General features: G+C 35.2%; 1 pseudogene; it reads left to right on the forward strand.

Annotated features, from left to right (window-relative positions):
* The window catches only part of LOC107016946, a 21,620-nt pseudogene extending 17,999 nt beyond the window's left edge, over positions 1 to 3,621 (forward strand).
* The last annotated feature ends 4,388 nt before the right edge of the window (positions 3,622 to 8,009 follow it).

Below are 8,009 nucleotides of genomic sequence, written 5' to 3' on the forward strand. Positions count from 1 at the left end.
TGATTGCACTAGGCCTGATATTGCATATGCAGTAGGAGTACTTGACAGGTTTACAAGCAAGCCAGGTAATGAACATTGGCATGCTATAACAAGAGTTATGATATATTTAATTGGAATAAAAAATTGTGGTTTGTTCTATAAAAAATATCCTGCTGTACTTGAAGGCTTTTGTGATGCGGATTGGAACACTTTGTCTGGTGATTCCTGTTCTATCACTGGTTATGTCTTTACTTCAGGTGGTGGTGCTGTTTGTTGGAGATCGAAAAAGCAAACTATAATTGCTAACTCTACCATGGAGGCTGAACTAATTGCTTTAGGTTCAGCTAGTGAGGAAGTGAATTGGTTAAGAGATTTATTGTTTCAAATTCCTTATTTTAAAAACCAATTCCTCCTATTTTAATTCATTGTGATAGCACCGCTGCAATTGGTAGAGCTCAAAATCGTTATTACAACGGTAAATCCAGACCTATAAGGAGGAAACACAGTAATGTAAGATCGTATTTGACAAATGGTACCATTAATGTTGATTATGTCAAATCTTGTGATAATCTTGCAGATCCTCTTACGAAGGCCTTAACAAGAGAAAAGGTATGGAGCACATCGAGGGGGATGGGATTGAAGCCTACAAATCCTTGAGTCATATATGAGGAAACCCAACCTGGGGACTAGAGATCCTATAACCAGGTTCAAAGGGAAAAACTAATCATATGATGACTTGTTGTGAAAAATGCACTAATTTTTTTTTCCCTCCCTATGATGTGAGTGCATTATTTCCTGTAGTTTGTGAAGGTTGAGTTGATAAAACTCTTAATGAATATCTGTAGCCCGTATGGGTGGAGTGTTAATCTTACAGGAGCACTCTCGACAGATTTCACCTATGTGATGTGTGGAAGTAGGTCGCTTCCTATGAGAATGGGGCTTATTCTCAAATGCACTCATGAAACCGGGATAGCACATGACCATAACGTGCTGGCTGTTAAAGCTCATGTCAACACCTTGATTATTATGTGTGAGCAGTGATATTTTATTTCCCTTAAGCAGTCATAGTTCAAGTCTGAGACCACTACGACTCTGGAGTAAAAGTTACTGTTTCACTAAGTGGAGGTTCAATGCAGAGCACACCTTCATTATGCATAGTAGTCTTCCTTCAACTGATATACTCTCTTATCTAAATATTAAAATGAGTGGGGGATTGTTAGGTTATTAGCATTTTAATATTAATATTTAACATATTAAATTGCTTTATTTTGGAGTTATAAGAATGACCATTGGTAGGCATTTGTGTTTTAAACTACCAATTTAATCATGCTATTCATCTTTGACTTGGTAGCCATGTAATGCCATTACTTTTGGCTTTATTGGTTGAATTCATTGTAGAGATAAAAACATTCCAATAAACATTGGAATGGATAACTTCTACATCATCCATTAGCATTGGTTGTCCATCACTTTATTTCATTCTTAATTCCTCCATTACTCTTTGTAACCTATGTAACTCCTATTGTAACCTATGAAACTCCTAAGGCCATTATCTTCACTATTTACTACCTCCATCATCTTCCTATTCATTGCTAGGAAGACTTCTTGTAGTATAAATTGTGGTGGTCTTCATTTGGTTTGATATATACACAAAACACAAGATAAAACAAAGAGTGAAAGAGTTAGTCTAAAAGAGAGTTCTTATTAGTTGAAGGGAGGTGTTCTTCTTTGTGGAGCTTTGGACTCAACTCTTGTCCAGAGTTGTTGAGTTATACTTTGTGAAGGTTGTTGTATCCTGGAGGGGACAAGTCAAAGAGGACTACTGCTGGACCGGTAAAAACATTTGCTGCAGTGGGCTTGAATCTCCTTAAAGAGAGCGAGATATCCGCGCCTCAGCCTGAAGAGATTAATTTCTTCATTTTATTTTCAATTGTAATATTGCAATTTTTATTATCTTGTAAGTTTTTTCACTCACAACATGATTGAAAAACTCTCACAATCTTTCCTTATTTTAAGAAGAAGAATAGAAAACCAAAAAAAATTATAATTGCATGATTGAACAACTCTTACAATCTTCCTTATTTTAAGTAGAAGAATTGAAAACTTATAAAACTTGTAGTTTAAAAGTGTGAGAAACCCCCTCTATTTAAGGGCATGAAAGTATATTATGAAATATTCTAATTGTGTCTTTTGAAAATGTATTTTCGAAAATGTCACGATTCACCGAATAAGTCACAATACTATTAAGAAGTCGTAACATTTCGGAAGAGTCACTGCCCATTAATGTAAAATTGTGTATGTTTTTAATATAATATAGCGTAAATAAATATAATATTAAATATATAACATAAATACTAAATTTAGTGTTTTATGTTGGGGTAGTTTAGTAATTTTACATTCAAGTNATATATATATATATTTGATGATATGATTAATATTACCAACTAAAACAATCTTAAAAAATTATTTTTGAAACTTCAAGGATCTAAATTTTTATTTCTTAGATATGATATCTACTAAATATAATAAATCAATCTTATCAGTTGCTGAAAAACTTTAGATATGGCAGATCCACCACCGGCGGAAGAAGCGAACTTCATCGGGGTGTTGGACGGTCTAACAGTTATACCTCTTGACCGTACTTTTTATGCCCTACACATGACCACAACATACCAAGAAAATGTCGAAGATTTTGCCTATGGAATTTCCAAATGTTAATTTCACAACTGATGTCATCATTCTTGATGAATCATTCAATGATAGTTTTCCAAACCCTATCAATGATGATGCATTTCAAAACCCTAATAGTCTTCCAGACTGTCTCGGGTCGGAGTCGGGTTTCAACTCAAGTTAAATGAGCTCGAATAGCTTTGGTCAACCTAAGAGTCAATTGCTGGGGGAGTTCTGATGATGCTTCTAGAAAATTCAATTCGATCTCAAGATATTGTCTTGGGGAAGCTCCAGTTAACAAGGATGAGGACGAAAAGAGGATGACTAGAAAAAGAAGAAGGTTGAGAAATTAAAGGCACTAGCACCCGCGCCGAAAAGTAACAAGAAGGTTGAGAAAAAGAAGGGTGAGTTGAAACAAAGAAAGTTGCTAGTGTTAGATTCCTTGGTGTGTTGTTCTTCATCCTGCTTTTGGTGGGTGGTCCCTATATTGAAAGGCAGATATGGAGGCATGAGGGAACCATTTATGAGTAGAGAGTCTTTTTTGAATGGATTTTTATAAAAAAACGTCTTGGAAGAGTTTTGACTATTGACGGGCATGTGAATGGGACTGGTTGTTCCAGGAAATAAAGTGGGAAAGATCATAGCTCCCATTGTGGCCGGGGAGGTCAGGGTGAAAGCAATCTGAAAAATACCAATAAGGTTGCGAATGAGTTTGCTTATGTGGGCAATGGTAGTGATCCTCTGGAAGCCTCTCTATATGTCCCAAGGAATGATAAACTTTTTAATATTGAAGAGAACTTGATAATTCAATCTGTATTGGCTAGTGAGAAAGCCACGGTATTTCATGGAACTGTTGATAAGAAAAATAGAGAGGCCGGCCTCGCAGGTGATTTTGCCCTTGCTATCCCAGGAATCCATCCTCGCCTTTATCGAAGTCCTTCAATGAGACAAAGCATTATTTCATATGAGTAGAGAGAGAATGTAAAGCTAACTACGCAGGAGTGGTACCTTGAAGGTTTTGTCGGTAAGTGTTGTTAAATCTAGACTGACTATTAATTCTCATCTGTTTCCTTTTTTTATTTTAAATGAATTCCTCTAGTGTTTGCTTTGAGAATTTAGGAACTTTTAATTGCTTTGATTCATACTTAATTCATGTTTTGGAATAGCCTTGTGCTTTCCAATATTTTAACTCATTTTTGTGTTCATTTTGGGAGGACTTTTGTTGAGTTCGGCCAGTTTGATGCGTCATCTTCTGCTAGAGATATATCTATGGAAGAAAGGCAGAATGGCACGCGCCTCCACAGAAATAGAAGGATCCTCAATGGCCCTCCAGTCTCCCTTTCTAGACCCTCTCACAGCATTTCTGAAGAACAAACTGGATGAAATGGAACACAAGAGAACAAGCCACATTCTTTCATGGTAGTATCTGTTCTGGTTGATGGTGATGGCTTCATAGGTCCGAAGTCGGTGTCCCGGATATTCGTTGTTGTGATTATTGATAGTTTCAAATATGTAACCTATTCTTGCATGCTTCCATTTGAAGGATCTGCTCCTCTAGTGATGCCCCTGAAGATGGAGCGTTCATATAGAAGAAGCATATCGATCGTCTTCTTTATGTGTTATATGTTTCTGAAATAATAATACATTATATCTCTTTTAATATTGAAATAAGAAAGCGAACAATTCATTAAGTTATATGTATTATCTTTGTGCATTCGATATTTACTCAAAAATGACAATTGTAGTTGCCAATTCCTTACAGTAGCAAATAAGTAGAAAACATTTTACTTTCTCTGAAATAATATGACATCTTACCTGGGAAAACCAAAGCTTGGAATTTCGGTTAATTAAGAAAATAAGGGTAGAATGATTATACAACCACACACCTATCATAAAGAGAAAAGGAAGTATACATCCATATAGAGGCACACTCAATAATAACAAAACTCATGAAATAAAACTTGAGGTATTTTCTTAATTTGTGATTTCTTTTCTTTAGTTGTGTGTTTGTTGTCAACTTGATCATGACCATAGTGAGCAACTCAACAACAATATAATAGAAACTTCTCAGGTAGCTTATATGTTTGAAGTCCTTAAACTCTACTTCTCTCTTCTTGGATGGACGCAAAGTATGAAGCATATTATTCAATTCCTCAATGTATGAAAAATGGGTCACGTTGAAAAGAATTATAGGTTCAAGCAGAATCAACCACAACAACATCATGTATAGCGAGCAAATTATACTAAAGAGTCAGAAAAGGAAGACTAAAGCTTGTTAATGGCTTCTCATGAAGCAAACACAACCAAAAATATCCTCATGGTTCATAGATAGTGGATGTACGAGTCATATGTCACATATTATTGAGTTCATGTTTCACACACTTTGACAAGTCAATCAAAACTAAAGTTAGGACTGGAAATGGTGAAACAATAGATGCATTTAGAAAGGGTTATGTTGCCTTTCAGACTATACAAGGTACAAAGTCTATACATGATGTGTTGCATGTTACTCTTTTAGCATGTAAATTTTTATGTGTTAGTCAAATGATGACCAAAGGTTGTACCTTATCATTGGTTTTTGACTCTGAAGATACTTTTGATTGTTAAAGTAGAAATGGTGGATAAAACTTTTCCTGTAGGACGATAAGTTTGATAGTGCAAATTTTGAAAGTACAGGTGAGTCATCATTGTGGCACAAAGGATATGCACATTTTTAACTATGTTACTTTAAAGTATATGTATGAAAACTAAGGCTGGCAAACGGACCGGTTTTTGGCCGGTCCGGTCCGGTTCCAGTTCGGTTCCCGTACCGGTCCGTCCGGTACCGGTTGAACCGGTAAGGAACCGGTCTTTTGGTATACAGGACCGGTTCCTGGTTTTTATCCGGTTGAACCAGTTCGGTAAGAACCGGTTCCGGACCGGTCCGATCCAGTAAGAACCGGTTTAGTCGGTTTTTCAATTTTTTTTTTATATTTAGGTTACCGTTTTATATGACCGTTGGGCCCTTCTAGCCGTTGGGCTGGGGCCCAAAACGGTCAACTATCACCCCCCACCCCTTTGTATCGTATAATTTATTTATTTGAATAAATATACGGCTATTCGCGTTGATTTTCTTTTATAATAGTCTCTTCTATTTAATTCATGTCATTTTATAAATTTAATTTTTAATTATTTTAATAAAAGTTTAAATTAAAACTTTAAATTCAATATAAACTTTAAATTTTAAATTCAATTTTAAACTTTAAATTCAATATAAAGTTTAAAAAACTTTAAATTCAATTTCAAACTTAAGTTCAATTTAAAACTTTAAATTCAATTTGAAACTTTAAATTCAATATAAACTTTAAAGTATAAATTTAATTTCAAACTTATATAAACTTTACAGTTTTCAATTGAAGTTTTCATATAAATATATAATATTATAAAATAATTAAAATAATTAAAATTTAAAAAAAATACCGGATGAACCGGTAAGACCCGGTTCCAAACCAGTCCAACCCGGTTCCAAACCGATTACTAACGGACCGGGCGGAACAGGGTGGTTTTTCCGGTAAATCCGGTACCGGTAAGAAAATCCGGTACCGGTAAAACCGGTCCTGTTGACCCGAACCTGTCCGTTTGTCAGCCTCAATGAAAACCGGTTGACTAAGGATTTACTTGCGAACTCACTGTAAAATTTGTTAGACATCTCTGATGGGTAAGGTACAAAGTAAAGCATTTCCTAAAAGTTCTACCTGGCGGCCACTAAAAAACTTGAATTGGTTTACACTAATGTGTGTGGACCTATGCAGATATCATCTTTGGGAAAAAATAAATATTTTATGCTCTTTATTATCCATCTATGAAGTGATAGAAATGAAAAGTAATGTAGATAGAGTAGAGCACAGGCTAAAAAAATATTGCATCTCATCTCAAATTCAACCATCATAGATCTGTTAAAAGCAGAAAAACATGGCACTATCATTCTCAATAAATATAAGATCATCAACATGTTTTTTTTGGTAAAATAATATTTTATTTACCAAAGTAAGCCATCAAAACAACCAACCAATAGGCTTGGACATAAAGCCTAAAAATTATCTCTATGCATTTAAGGATATACATCGAGTTGTTGTAGTACACTTCCTAATCTAGCATGTTGAGATCCTACAATCAAAGAATAGATGATCAATGTGTTCATGATCCACTTGACACACGAGTTGTTTCTATCCCCCATTTAGCCTATCTGATTTTTGTTGATATTCCTTTTAGTTAATGCAATATATAGTACGGATAGCCATTTGGGTGCCCCATAGTTTTCCAAGACCACTCTCTCCACTCCACTTTCCCCATAGTTCCTCTCATCTTCTTATACATATTCCTAACAAAGTACTGGTGCATAAGCAACAAAATTCTTTCATTATATCCATCTACCTGGAGATGTTTGCGTGCCTTGAAGATCCTTTGTACAATCCACGACGCTTCTTTATTCTCTATGACCCATACTCCTTAGGCAAGGAAATAAGTGTTTCTTTGCTTCTTTTGACCAACATAACTTCTCCCAGGCAATAGGTGATTTTTGTGCAATCTCAACATTCCATGTCCAATGAAACCTTCTACAAATACTTTCAACATGCAGAATCTTCTTAGGCAATTGTGCCCTTCTAGCATATGATAGAAATTGGGTAGCCTAGTTGTTGACTTTACTCAACATCTTGTCTATCAGAGGCTTCCATTGAACTATATAAATTCTTTTAGTACCCCCCAAGTATCTAAAGGTAGTTCTCCCTTGACAAATCGTAGTTTGCTGTATTTGATCTTGAACAGCCTGCTTGACTCCTCCAAAATAAAAACTACTTTTATTTACATTTGCCACCAGTCCTGAAGCCTTTGAGAACAACATAATGGATGTGTGTAGACAGCTCACAGATTTTACATCTCCCCTACAGAACATCATATAAACACACTATGAGCATTTTCCTAGATTCTTTAATCCTAACAAAAAATGAATGCTCATATGGACATTTCAGGAAACAAAATTTTAGAAAATAAGCCTCAATGTGAATATACCAAGATCGCGGACCTTGTTTTAGTCCATAAAGAGTTTTTTTTTCAACTTGTATACTTCATGCTCATTTTCAATTTTAATATAAACAGAAGGTTTCTCAATAAATACCTCTTCGTCCAAGTATTTAAGTAGGAAAGTTGATTTGACATCCAACTCAAGGATAGGCCACAAATTTTGTGCCGCCAAGGAAATTACAGTTTTAATTGTGTCATGAACTAGAGCAAAAACTTTAGTTTATTCCACACCATATATATCTACGAAATTATTAGCTACGAGATGAAATTCGTCACCAATAGTTCACCTTTGGTTATGA

Source organism: Solanum pennellii, chromosome 4, assembly GCF_001406875.1.
Source record: "Solanum pennellii chromosome 4, SPENNV200".
Classification (NCBI taxonomy): Eukaryota; Viridiplantae; Streptophyta; class Magnoliopsida; order Solanales; family Solanaceae; genus Solanum; species Solanum pennellii.